Source organism: Mizuhopecten yessoensis, unplaced genomic scaffold (genome assembly GCF_002113885.1).
Source record: "Mizuhopecten yessoensis strain PY_sf001 unplaced genomic scaffold, ASM211388v2 scaffold10985, whole genome shotgun sequence".
In the NCBI taxonomy this organism is placed as follows: domain Eukaryota; kingdom Metazoa; phylum Mollusca; class Bivalvia; order Pectinida; family Pectinidae; genus Mizuhopecten; species Mizuhopecten yessoensis.
This window is the reverse complement of record NW_018408820.1, coordinates 985,303-1,001,357: the sequence shown is the minus strand read 5'-3', so window position 1 is coordinate 1,001,357 and position 16,055 is coordinate 985,303.

The window sequence follows — 16,055 nt, the reverse complement described above, 5'->3', positions numbered from 1 at the left end:
ATTACCATGTTAGTTCAAATGAATGACCTTGATCCACTTTCAACCTAATGTCCTTGTTCGACAATCAAGGTCAGAGGCGTCATATGTTTAAATCTTTTAATAGGTTCTTATGAAATCTTAAGATTACAAGTGTTAGATTAATAACAGGTGAGCGATGCAGGCCCATTGGGCCTCTTGTTTTGCATATAACAAATTTAATGTAAGTGGAACCTCCGTAAAATAGAAGAGCTGAACAAATTGACCGGTTTCTTAAATAATAGTTATTTACTGTTGTGTATAGTTTCCAATTAATTAAAAAAAAATACTATTGTTATTTCTTCATGAATTGGTCCCATGTCAATTTATCAAGTAAACTAATTCATCTTTGTCTTTATATATATTATTATATTTATAGAAATCTCTCAACAACAGGTCTTTAGTACTTTTATCTCTTCAAGGAGATTCGTTAGACTCTGACATTCTGATGAACCTACCTGAGGAGATGGAAGTATTGAAGACATGTTGTTGACATCGTTTTCTTATTGAATTATTTCTTCGTCCGTAAGTACCATTTTATTACTGTTGTACTATGTATTGTTCCCCTTGAATGAAATTTTTTTGAGTGGTGATATTAACAATACATTCATGTTTTAAACTTTCTATCAGTGATGATATTGAGTGATATATGTTGCATCTTTATCGTGATCACAATATTCTAGACTCACTGAGTTCATGATGTTATTAGTACAGGTAACGGGGTTTAGGTAGGAGTTTGTGCTGTCTGTGATAAATTATTACTGTAATATATCTAGGATCCCTGTTCCACTGCACTATGGTTTGTCCTATGTATACAGTAACCTTCCCTTATTTTCATTTTAGATATAACTGTAGCACAGTTGGTCCAGAGCAATTCCGTTCACTAGATAGCTCAATCGGTAATAATCTAAAGTCCAGGTATTTAAATCCTGGTCTAGCCCGGCTGATTATTTTTACTATCATAACACTGTTGTTTTTCAGTTTTCGATGTCTAGTTACGGTTTTTGGCAGCGGTACGTGGATCCTTCAAAGACAGTGACATGAGTTCTAACACATTGTTTTGCTAAATTATATCCTGCGTAATCGTCTATGAATAACAAAATTTGTTTGGCTGCTATAATTATGCAAACTGGTTGTTAAACGGAATTGTTTTGATATTTTATTTTAAGTAAGATGTTTTGTTGAAATGTATCGTTACTTCTTAATTGCAGTTTTCAAATGAAAAGAAATACATTAATAGTAGTTAGTTCTGTTTGACAAATTTTGACAAAAACACTAATATTTACACGAAGACTGAAGGAACTAAGTTTTAGTCTAAACTATTGTAATTTCCATTTTCACCTCATAATGTTTATATTTTTTATTCATTGAATAAAATTGATGCAATCTTATCATACCGGTTGTGTGTTTATATATATAAAAAAGATACATTGAAACTATTTAAAATGGTAAGTTATTGAATGTGTTGTTTGTCGTGAGAATATAAAGAATTTACATCATTTGAGTTGAATTTACTTTATGTATTACTCAGTCTAATGACCCTATATGTAGGAGCAGAAATTAACATTTCCTTTGATATGGTGTCCTCTTTGATGGAGTATATATTAAGTACATGAAAGTAATAATGTTCCTATTGTACCTTCGTGTTCAGACAAGGACAAAACATATTTTACATTCCAGATCAATGAGTAAAATGGATTCAATTCAAATTTAAAAAAGGACAAATTCAAACACAAAAAGTCGATCAAAAGGTGGATACATAAAACTGAAGGGACGTAAATTAAAACATATGAATATATAACATGACGGAGTTGATTAAGAGTCCTAGAACAGTATTAGTGGTATTGTTCGTGAAGTATGTCGAATTCAGACTGTCAACTCCATAAACAAGACATGAGGATGTACCGTACGGGGAAAACTATGCAATACTTTAATCGTTATTAATGCTACTAAAGACCGACACATCTGTAGATTTATTGTGAACCTGAAATTATTTAATATTTCCTATTCCCATAATGACAGACTTTTTGAGATATTAATTTATCAAAATAAAAACACAAAAAACACACAAAAAGTTATTACTTATATGCTGCAATTACTTTTTACACATCTCGTTATTGTTGTTGATACATCTAGTTTCATAAACGATGCATGTAAAGAGTATTTGTCTACTTCAACGATAATGATTCTCACAGATTATTTGGGGTTATGTGGTTAACGCCGAAAACCCCCACTAGTGTACTCGTTTTTAGCAATTAACAGTTTCGAATACTTTTGCTATAAGCACACACATTTCCTGGTCATACTGTAGTTACTGTTATTGTATCTGATGACGAGTGACCGACGACTTGACATTGTTTTATTATCTTTAATATTATAACTTCAAATTTTAAATGTCATTCATAAGATATTGAAATAAAATAAAATGTTGGCAGCTTTCATCTATCACTCTCATCTTTTTTCTTGTTTGTTCATAATGAATTGGTATTCTTTTCATTGACACTTCCGTTTTTAATGATGTAATTTAAGATGAACCTAGACCACAAACGAGACTGCACGTTTGCCAAAAATGAATCGCATTACACCATGTAGCTGTTTTGTCCTTCTAGGACTTCTCGATGATTCTACTAGGGACCGAAAAGTTGGATATATCAATTGCCTTCACTACTGTTGATTAAATGAATTTGCAATTCGAAAAATACTTGGCGAGTACTTTTAATATCTATATTAGTACATATCTATATCTAGCATAGTTGGACATTTTTGCTGCTGGACAGAATAAACAACGTATTTGTATATTTTATTGTGTCTGATCATTATCTTGTTTAAACATCAAGAGGAATGTGTAAATTTGTAAACCAATTGGAGATTGGATAGGACATTATATACCAACAGAGCTACAGTGTACGTCTGCTCTAATGTTACGGGATATAACCTTGTTAGCTTAACCAGTAATTTAATGAAATTCTGAAACAACAAACATCACAAAACATAGATAATGAATAGGGGGGAAGGGGGGGGGGGGGGCATTGCATCAATACGTCAAAGTACATAGAACGGACAATAAAATGCATGATGACACCGTCAGACTCTTGTCTTGTCTCCACTTTGATTTCTAAAGCGTTTGCTATTCATTTGGTTATTTTGAAATCGTTTACATATTCGTTAATGAAATATATCTAACACACGCCCTTTTATTTAGTTCATTTGTTCTAAAGTATCTTCCAAAAATGAATATATGTCATATAATCGTTAAATTACACCTATTAGTTGTTTTAAACAGAACATGAGTTGAGCATGCACTGCCCAACTGAACCCACGGTGGACTTTAGTCAGAATTGATCCCTTACTCCACCATTACGTTCGCCCACTAAACACGATCCCCAAGCCTGGTAACATCCAGGTGTTATTACGTATATAGCGGCACAATTATAGCGTGATTATTCATGGAAAAGTTTTCTTAAAGCTCCTCTTTTCATAAATTAATAATATTGAAAAGCACATGACCAGGCACTTAATTTCATATAAGATATGGCGTGTCCTTTTCCTGCAGGTAGCTTTGTATTTATTACTTAAAAATCCCGTTAGAAAATGCGCCGAGACTTTGAAAACGATAAGAGGCGATCTATCAATGCGACCCAGAAGTCTGGCGTCTATTTATAGAAAACTTAGCTTGTTTTAGACTGGAATGTTGAAACATATGTCATTATATGATTGATAAATGGTGGTCCGATGACACGTTAGGAAAGCAAAGGATTAAAACGATTAAACTGAGATAACTTTGATTTTTTTAACAAGATCGGTTATATCGGTTATCGAAAAACATTACAATGACACTAGTCGTTCCTAAGTAAGGGGCGTGATTTCGTCTATCTCGTTCTACCATTCATTACTATAACTTGAACCTGTTATGAATGGCCAACATTTAAATTTATCGTGTTCCACTATTTACAGTGCTCGTATATATTTACCTGAATCATACGAAATACATTTTCTTTAACATGCTCTTTCCCGATTAGACGTTGTTATATATTGCGATCACACCCTCTTCAGGGTAAATATTTATGTGTTTATACTTACCATTATTGTGATATTTAAAACTGATCTAGTGTTTACGTTAATTCAAATTAGAAAACAATAACTATTGTAAGTAGAAGTATTACCTGGTTAAAATGACTGAATTATCAGGATTCAGAGTGCCCTATCGATATTGTTAGGCGTGACTGGTTTCAAAACTTCCATGGAGTTTAATGGTGATATATACGTATTCACTACTTTATTAGCCTGCCTTGTTCGATGGCTTATGCCTTACCGCAGTGTCAGATAACCTTCAATGATGTAAAAAAAAAAAAAAACTATTTCTCTCGAACCGCTTGGCGGGAATTTCAACCAGATTGAGTATGAAGCATCCTGAAGGGACAGGTTTTCAAAGTTGTACCAATTTATTCGCATTCCCCCCAGGAGCACAATAGGTTAAGTTGGCTTCAAACGACACCTCCTCCCGAACTGTTTGACAGCTATCTACACAATTCGATGTTTCCTTCAATATTCTTAATTTGGTTTTTAAAACAAGCAACCTCCACATCGTTCTGTACAAGCTATGGTTACTGAGCACCTATTACAGAGTGTTGATGTTACCACCAGTCTCATTTGTAAGGTCCAGTTCTTCATTCTTGTCTTGCTTCTCTGAAAAGCGGTTAATCGTTCTTGTTGCGTGTGACAACAAGACCACACGGCACATTAATGACCGATTAATATCATTGACCTTTTTTTCAATAGGATTCACCAGTTTGGAAATATGTGATATCATATAGGTATCGATAGGCGAAACTTCTCCGATCGACTGACATGAAAAATATACAATTTCGTCGCATCGTTGTACAGGTAAAAATAGAAATCGCTCACTCAGTCATAGGTTGACAAAGGGACCAGTCGGTATTTAAACGTTGCGACACGTTTGATACGTACATTGTGTAGAAAGTAAAACTTTAATATCATCATTGACCTTTATATCGCATAAATAAAAAACAAAATCACACAAAGATCTTGATGGCGACTATACAACTTTTCCATAGTCTTTATTAAAAACAGGCTTAATGTGCAAGAGAACGCTGGTGCCCAACATTATCTTATAGCTGCGATATCAACGGTAATGTTCTATTTCTTGTGTGAAATGGAGGTCGACGGATTTGATTATTCATTAGTGTGCTTTGTTGTCACTAAACAAAGCCTCGATATTAGATGGTGTGGCGCTTGATGTCTTCAACGTGATTGAAAAGTAACGCCAGATGTATTGGTAAGATTTGATATAAGTAATAAACCGCGATTACTAATATCGGCTCGTCACAGAAAAGTACTACTGTTACCCCAGTTAAAATGAATTATTCTTAGGTAAAAGAAAAAGATTAAACCGTTACAATTTTCTAGAAGTCCCACCACTGAGCAGACACAGCCAACACATCACACCCCGTACTTATTGACCCTCGATAAAGATAGTATAAGTGTTATCTCTATATATATCTAGACCAAGATTTCTTATTCAGAATACTAATATCATAAGTCTGCAACAGGTAAATGTTCTTGTTGATGAATTTAACTATGTTTAATTTCAACACCGACCACTTAACTGAAGACTCTTGATAAAATGTGAACCAGAACATATAGTGTATAATGAAAACATCTAATAAAGTGTCTACTACAGGTGGTAAGCTACCTTGTCGGTCACGTGAATCGTTCAATTTTCAATTTTCATGAAATGTTGATTATGTTCATGTCATTCAGATTGACTGTTACAGTTCACATTTCAGGAACTACGGTTTAGACCTTGTATATACTTTGAAATATAGGTTAGCACGACAACATCTGGCCGCGTTGAATTTGTGGAACTTTTTGCATTACATCCTAAACACATGATGAGACGTGTTTTTTTTGCTATAAATAAGTATCAGATGTGGCGTATTCATACATTGTTTATGTGACGTATTTATACATTGTATATGTGATGATTCATACATTGCTTAGGTGATGTATTTATACATTGCTTATTTGAAGTATTCATGCATTGTATTTGTGACGTATTGATACATTGTATATGTGGTGTATTCATAAATTGTATATGTGATGATTCATACATTGTATATGTGACGTAGTGATACATTATTTATGTGACGTTTTCATGCATTGTATATGTGACGTATTCATACATTGTATATGTTGCGTATTCATACATGGTATATTTGATGATTCATACATTGTTTATATGAGGTATTCATATATTGTACATGTGACGTGTCCAAACATTGCTTATGTGTCGTTTTCATACATTGCCTATTTGACGTATTCATACATTGTATATGTGGCGTATACTTACATTTTATATGTGATGATTCATACATTGCTTATGTGACGTATTCATACATTGTAATGTGACACATTCATACATTGTATATGTGACGTATTCCTACATGGTATATTTGATGATTCATACATTGTTTATATGACGTATTCATATATTGTACATGTGACGTGTCCAAACATTGCTTATGTGTCGTTTTCATACATTGCCTATTTGACGTATTCATACATTGTATATGTGGCGTATACTTACATTTTATATGTGATGATTCATACATTGCTTATGTGACGTATTCATACATTGTAATGTGACACATTCATACATTGTATATGTGACGTATTCATACATTGTACATGTGACATGTCCATACATTGCTTATGTGACGTATTCATACATTGCTTATGTGACGTATTAATACATTGCTTATGTGACGTATTCATACATTGTTTATGTTGCGTATTCATACATTGTATATGTGACGTATTCCTACATGGTATATTTGATGATTCATACATTGTTTATATGACGTATTCATACATTGTACATGTGACGTGTCCATACATTGTATATGTGGTGTATTCATATATTGTATATGTGGCGTATTCATACATTGCTTATGTGTCGTATTCATACATTGCTTATTTGACGTATTCATACATTGTATATGTGGCGTATACTTACATTTTATATGTGATGATTCATACATTGCTTATGCGATGTAAGAATACATTGTATATGTGACGTATTCATACATTGTATATGTCGTGTATTCATATATTTTATATGTGGCGTATTCATACATTGTATATGTGATGAATTGATATATTATAAATGTGGCGTTTTTTATACACTGTATATGTGTTGTATTTAGACACTGTCCGCATGCCGTATTGATGTAATGCATATGTATCGTACTAATACATTGTAATGTTTGTCTGTTTCATATCAGTTTTGTTATATATATTGAATGTTAAATGCATTTATATGATGCCTTTGTTGGTTGAGTAATACAAAAGTAGTATATCCAATCTTTAATGATAGTTTGATATATCAGTGGTATCAATAATGATCATTTAAATTCAATATTTAATATATCGGTAATATTCAACACGACCTAAATCTACACTGACACACTCTCACGTCACGTATAGACTTATTATACTAATACACGGCCTTACTAAATATCACAAACTAATCCAGCGACCTTTCCCAAAATATCCATTCCGAATTAAAATGTTTTATCTGTAGACAGAACTATTGGACAACATAAGTTAAATTCAAAACCTCTTGATTAATATTGTTGACCCTTAGATTATAAATACCGAGAATGTCAAACAGTCTCGCTCACACGAATATGTACATATCTTACCTGTATACAAAGCCTGGTCAAAGTAGGTCCTCCACCATACAACCTCACGTGTACTGCCCAAACAAACCAATCAGACGCACTCATGTAATAAATGTGCTTAATACATTTCTGTGATAGATGCGAGGATTTTTTTATCGTGTTTCATATTCAAATTGTCATGATTTACGTTTGATACTATTTACATTTTATTAATTAATAATTATTGATACAGCTTTATTTTACAGCTTAAACATTATAATTCGTTCAAAAGTTTCTATGAAGAAATGGTTTTGATGAAAATAAATAGATTGATATCGTGGGTTTATAGATGAGTTACAGGTATATTTCACTTGTGTGTAGCACGAGTTAAAAAAGAAAAATAATCAATTCACCTGTAGACTGATATAAACCACGAAACCAAGTACCTTCTGTTAACTACGTTGTTTCCTTAAAACTATATTTGCCTCCGTGAACAAAAAATCCATCTCTGACAAACATATTTGGCATAAGTGGTCCTTCTCTCTGATTGATCAGTAAATTGTGTACAAAAAGAGCAATTCTTCTATGTAAAAAAAATATCAATTATATTCTTCACTGGCAAAATGTAAAAAAATATAATTATTAGCAATAAACTTTGTGCAATGTGTTTTGCGTCTGTCGTCTTGCGTTAATTTTTCCTTTGAAAGACTACTAGTCCAGAACAGCTGAAGTGATTTTGATTAAATTTACATCATTAACATGCCAAAGGAATGGTCTAAATACTTCTTTATTGAAGATTAATTAACTTAAACCTTATTGAGTATGGATTACTGTCTTTGTCCTAACCAAGTGATGCTATCATAAATGTTTGGGATACTAGGAAATCTGAGAGGGTCACAAATGGTCTCAATTAATTAAAATAATAGAAATCCAAACTCTTTTCTACGTGGGAAAACAAGGAAAGATGTGTGCGATACAGGTGCTATCGGCCTTTTGTCAAGATTCTTTATTTGATTACGATAATTGTATTACTTTTTCATAACTATATTAAAAATCATAAAATAAATTATATGCCAAGGGTTATAGCTTTTGATTACATAGTATATAATACACTACCTGTCATTGTAATACTAAGCACACATTTTTCTATATATTATTATTATAATAATGTTTTCATTAGCCATACATTAATTGAACAGATCGAGAACAATGTATGAAGGTTGTATATTGTCTGATTACTTTCTTTTACAATACACTACTTCCCTGTTCCCAACTTTGTCGGAGAACGACATACATTTATAACTGTGCCTCAATTCGAAAGCTGGCAAACGATCACATTTTCATTAAACTTTGACGGTCCAAGGTATTTTACTTCATCGATTTTGGCAAGTTCAAGTTATCGAAAGACAAGTAAGAAAGGGCTTAAAAGATCTGTGAAAGAACTGACCCGGTAAAATGTTGATATCGGGGGGTCGCTGTGACGTCTACTTTCAGAGTGATATGAGGGGTACAATCACTGGTTATCGCGTCAAGCGAAAGCTACCGGCACAGAAACATGTAAACATGGTGGCCACAGTCTACAATCTCGTGTGGATTTGAGGATAGAAACAGTGATTTGGTATGTCAGAATTCTGAGATTTGTGCCTTTGATGAAGGTGAGGAATATGCTAATGGCTTTATCCTTAATCAATTTTATTTGATAAACTGTTATATTTAGTTAACATGCACATGCTTTTGATTATGTTATTTGACATATGTAGGTATGTGCTGATCGTTACATATGCCCTATTTACATAACACTCGTATGCTGATCAATTATATGTTTACTTCGTATGTAAGTGACAATGCTTTAGAAATCTATATGGCAATATCAATATCTAAACATGTGGTTGTTATTGTCATCAGAAAAAAACTGACACTTTCCATTGTTCTTATCTCAGCGCGATCGCATAATGGTACCTTCCCTTTTCATTCGGTTCCTCATTTGTACCTATTTTGTTGTCTTTTTGTACCGGTTCTTCGTGGCGACTGTTTTCTTATGTGTTGTCGTTATAAATACCCAAATATCAATGTCTATGTAATATTTATACAGTAGTTGTTTAGCACACTTGTTAAGACATAAGCGTTAAGAATAAACAATACATCTCCCTCGGGCTAACATTATTTTTAACAAAAGACCACAAACACTCCCGGAGACGTTATGCCAATACCAAATAAAATTGTCTTTTCAACTGCACACTTAGTATGTGTATTCTACATTCTATATAGAACGTCTACAAATAGAAAATGCACTTCATAGAATTGAAGAAGTACGACTGATGTCTGATTATATTTCATGTTAATTGAAACTGTACGGGGATCTTTTCTTTATTCGGCATAGATGACAATTACAGACTGTAATAGAAAGGTATATATTCTTCTACAGAAACGGCAATGCATTGACGTCATGTACTGTACTACATGGAAATGACGGCTTGTTTTACAAACAACAGCCGTCATGGCACTGATCAATTTGAACTCAAAGGAATTATTTGTATGAAATTCATTGTTAGGATTAAGGAAAAAAATATTCATTAACTAGAAATTACCGTTTGTGTTTATGTGGGATTATATACTCTCAAATATCCCGACATTTGAGTTGCTCATGCTTCTTAAAGGTGAAATTCTCATTTTTGCCCAGAAAAATATAAATCATCTTTATTTTATGAAGAAAAACAGTTTACATGTCACCTCTTGCCACTAGGACCGTGCTCGCTTTAAGCGACGTAACTCAATCACAATGAGGTCGTGTCATCTTTTTTTATTACGCTTGATGGTGGTGCAATACACAGGGTTAACCATCACAAGTGGGAAACATAAGGCAGGAACGTTTGAAAAGGATAAAAAAAACAATAAATCACTTATGTGCGATAGTGACGAAGAAATAACAACTCTCGAGATAAGCGTTTTAAAGTTTTGCATTCGGTTAAGCCGCATACAAAGCAACAAAAAGCTAGCCCTTGAGTTGAGGTTTCACTTTCCACAACAAACATGAGTGATCTATTCTATTTATTTCAACACAAGGAATAAAACTCTTAAATATATTTGTCAAGTGCTTGACATGTAAGAGTTTTAACTTGCGGGTTACAGTTTTTCGATCCTATTCCCGAAGTGGTGAATAAATATTTTCCGTCTCGAATGCAAGCATTGATTGCATGACTTGCAAGCAAATCCATTGAATTTGCCTCTACGATCTGCTATTGTTGACGCGACCTCATCTTGATTATTTTCATGACGTCACGCCATAGGTTGTAGCAGAGCGTGCAGTTTTCCTTTCAATGAAGGTCCTTCCATGATATGCTATTGTTGACTTGACGTCATATTAACGTCACATGTACCTGTATTTAGTCATAATAAACATTAGAAAATATTTTTATTGATAAAGATTTTTGAAATATGGATCTATGACACAGTGTTATTATGAGTACGTTTGAAATCTAGACGTCATAACTAGATACAAGGTGATAGACTCCCGTAAGTCTCCCGTAACCTTGATGACCACAGTTACCTCTTTCGGGAAGTGGCAACAGTTGATAATAAACACACTTTACTAATTTTTTAATTTTGAAATTCGTAAAATTGGATTTCTAACTTTTGGTCCCAAGCATCACCGATGAGTCTAGAGGGACGAAACAGCTACATGATGCAGCGTTATTTATTTTTGGCATACTGTATCATTTACCAAATTTTTAAAGATGCCATCACATGTGTCTGTTGCATTCACCTTACAGGACTATGATTCTAAAGCTAGTAGGCCTTAGTTTAGTCGTTAAGGGACAAGGGAGGGTGGATTGTAATATCACTTTACTTTTTCTGTTTTGATTACAGATTTGTACTTTTAAAGAGATGAAAAAAATATAGGTTTCAAGTTAAATATTGCAGTTTGACGATTTTACAATTGAAGTAGCGCTGATTTAACACATTTTGAATAATAATTTTTGAACTTTTCGTATTTGGCTTCATTTCTATCATAGACAATATTCGTTCAGATTTAATATCATCACAGTTATTTCAAAAGTGAGAACAACAAGTGCTAAATCTCTTTTGCATTTGTATCAGAAGCATCCAGAGAAACTTTACCAGAATGTTTAAGACATGCTTCAAATTACAAAAGTGAAATGAATAGCAGGTTCGAAGAAATAAATCACTTTGATTATGTTGACATTAATATTTATAACATATATCAGTATCCCATATTTTTAATATAAATCGGATTTAGTGTATCTTCTTATGTAAATTTATTGTGTGATATTAACTTAGTACTGACTTTATAACAAAAAATCATAAATGTTACTTCTTATCGAAAACCAAAACGTTTGCATGTAAGGAAATTCATTTGTCTATATGGTTTAGTTAATAAAGTCTATTTATATATTTTCTTGTATTTCACTGTGATATCTAGTACCCAAAAAGTATTTATATATTTTCTTGTTTTTTTACTGTGATATATAGTACCCAAAGAGTTTTCTAAAATCTTGTCAAAAACAACTAGATAATACCCAAGTGTCTACAAAATTATAATTCAAAATCAAAATCAATAATACTAGGGAAAATATGAACCAAAGACGAAATAACATTGAGACTGTTGAAGTATAAAAGGAAAATAAGTCCAGGTGTTGTGAAAGGATACTAGTCTTCTGCTTCAAGGTTAAGTCTAAGTAGTGTCACATTCACCTACCGATAACTCGGGTAGTGAAATCAAAACCACAAGGCATAATGATATATATATAATCAAAACATACACCTTCACAGCACACAATTAAATGGTATATATTCCCTACGAAGTCATGATGGCTACCATAACAATAAACTCATAGTTTTCATCAACCTGCTTCATCCGTTAGCAGCCGGCGTCTATCACATAAATCATAGACATTAATTTATTGTCTATTTTAATTCAGAACATAAAGTGTAGCGAACATTTATACTTTTTAATCCTAATTTTATCGAACTGTGTGACTGGATAGTTAAGTAAGTAGGGGATACCAAATAACCTGCTTTCCCAGCAATAGGGAAATGTGATCATGTTCGGTTACAATTATCAACTTCAATTTATCGTTGCACAACATGTTATACGTGTTTTTTTATGTTTATATTTGTAGTGATAATTTTAATACTCCTTTACATCATAACTTAAAAGTCGGTTATGTAAAAATAATAATAAACTGTAAAGGCGTGCGTTGCCATTGTAAGCTTATTTGAATTGACTTGACATTAAATTACTACATGTAAAATCTACTTAAATCAAGTACTCAAGTGCTCCAAAAGTGTACTGTCTTATTATTATCCACTGTAATATCATAAAAAAAATCCAGAAATGTACGTATTTTATGTTTTCTCCTTTAGTATAATTATTAAATGTCAATTCTTCTATCAACAATTATGTGTTTAATGAACAAGTATATTTCCAACTATAGAAGTGTTTCTTGTATGTGTTATATTTTAGTTACAAGTATTTCTTTTATTTTTAGTGTTATACAATTATAGTATATATTAAAGTAAGATATATTTCATTTAATTTTAACGTCTTATATAATGTGTACTTGCATGGAAATGATATATCTAATAATACTAATAATATACAACTTTTATAAAGCGCCCTATATAATTTGTAAAATTACCCTAAAGCGCTTTACAACATATGGATAATAGTATGAGTTATAATTGTAAAACAACAACAAAGGCTTTCAATCACTTTCATACATTGAGCTTCATTCTAGTTATATATATTTCTCTTTCTATATCCCCCCTACCACATGCTATTTTTAAACTTTGGTTCTGTGTTATTTATATGTGTTGATACATGTATGTGAAATTTGATTTGTATTCTTATATTTTAATATGAGTATTACAATGTCATTCGTGTGAATTTCCAGGGCTTCAGGGAAAACCCCACCCTTCACTGGATTTGCCAAGGGTGTTGTGAAATGTTAAATATGAAAGCATCTAAAAAGTTGAATTTCGAGTTTAATAGAAATATCGATTAATTATCCAATACGAATAAATTATATAATATTTTAAGCTCGTCATCATCAGATGTTGTGCAGTTTTCAAATTACTCTGCATCCCTGGCCCGTCATCTGTCCATCGTTTCGTCCATTATTATTTCCGACCGTCCGTTTTAGGTGAAGATGTAACTGAACTGAAGTCCTTAATAGTCATATTAGATGCTGAATACCATTAAAAAGATAGAATGTTTGAATATTAGCAAAAGGAAATGCTACATTCGACAAAGATCATTGAGAAAATAGACCCGCCTTTTCTAAAAATAGTAACACCATGTCAATTATAATCCAACCAATGAGGTTGTCATATTGAGATATCTTAGATGACGCATATTTTCAACATGTGCGTCATCTAATAGATATCAATATGACACCAACCAAATATATATTTGGATATACCACCGATAACATGCATTTTATATAAAACAAATAACGCTGTTAAAATATAACACCGTTTAATATGACTCTGGTAAAATATAATGTTACTCATTGTGTCATGCTCATAAAAATATTCTTCGCAAACATAAAATATGTCATTCATTTGCTCTTTTCACTTCTATATATATGCGTTTGAAAAAATCAGGTTTCCCTATTTATAACAAAAACAACTATATTTACTAAAAGTAACGCACACCCTGCACCTGATAACAAATATATAGATTGCATTTTGCATTTGTCTTGCTAAAATGTTATCAAGGGAATAAAGCTTCAGGTGTTATAAAATGGCATTTTTATCTGCTACAGACGATCCGTGCTGTGTGTACCTAGTGACCGGTGATTATTGCACACTTAAAGTGTGAATGGTTCGAATGACATCATGTATACTTAACGATAAAGTAACCAACGTTTGACGTTCTTTGATGTTATGTATTTTCTGTAAAAAGATACAATTTGTGTGATTAAGAACTTGATTTAGTGACAATTTAGTTAAAATATATTATAGGTGACACCTTTTATGCGTTGTTGCTCGGATTCGAAAGGATTTGTATTTAACGGGGACAATTAATGCACGAGATTACACAACCAGCATATGTAAGAGTAACTTATAAATTACACATAATCTTTAAGTAAACGGCTCGTTCTTACATACACTTTGATACAAACTAACCAAAAACAGAGAATCTCACTGATAATCACGTCCTTATTCTTCTGTTGCTACGATACGATTCATGTAACTAAATCATATGGATGGTGTTAAAACAAGGGACACATCATCATCATCATCATCATCATCATCATCATCATCATCATCATCATCATCATCATCATCATCACTATCATCATCATCATTCATCATCATCATCATCATCATCATCATCATCATCATCATCATCATCATCATCATCATTTGGCTACTCTGATTTGATGGGTAAATTGTATATAGCTCAAAATCAGGCAGCGCGTGTTATACCTGATGTACCATATGACTCACTTTCTTTTGTTATGTTTTCAGATCTAAAATGATTACATATTGAGAAAGTTTTTAAATTTAAGAAGCTGTGTGTGTTTTACAATTGTATTCATGGCAAGGTACCAAATTATTTGTGTGATAATATAACACATGTTAAAGATGAGCAAACAAGAAATACCAGATATTCAAATTCAATCAATGGTGTTGTCCCTTAACACAAAACTTCTTTTAATTCAAAACAATTTTAAACATTTGGTGCTCAAGCTTGAAAAAGTCTACCAACTGATTAAAAAGACATTCAACATTTTGTTTCTTTCAGGAGCAGACTCGTACATTATTTTTGAATTATTAAGCTATCAATTATTTTACATAAATCTGCATATGCATTTTAAATCAAACTATAGAAGCGTAAAACCCTAGGATTTTTTTTATTTTTGCTATGTTAGCATATATGTACATTAGGCATTATGTCATTTAACTGATTAACCAAATTTGTGCAAACAGAGCTTGTGCGTTCTGTGATAATTTTAAATTGATATGAATCTTGGATATTGATAAACAATGCTTCTTATATATTGAAGTATTTTACTAACCATTAGTATATTTTACTAATTTTGAGGACTGTATTATCCTCGTTAAATAAAGTTTATTATCATCGTCATCATCATCATAATTTTTTGATAATTTTCTTACGTCAGGTTTGATTTCTTTCTTTCACGCATCAATAAAGTATTGGTATCTATTATGGTATTTTCAAGTATATCAAACAACGTCAATTCATATCACATCGATAAAGGCTAAGTACCACTTGCTAGGGTACAACATGGGTCCCCGAAACAACGTGAATGTAACCGTAGATGTAAACGTTAGCAATGCTAAATGCATGTAAAACACCAAAATGTC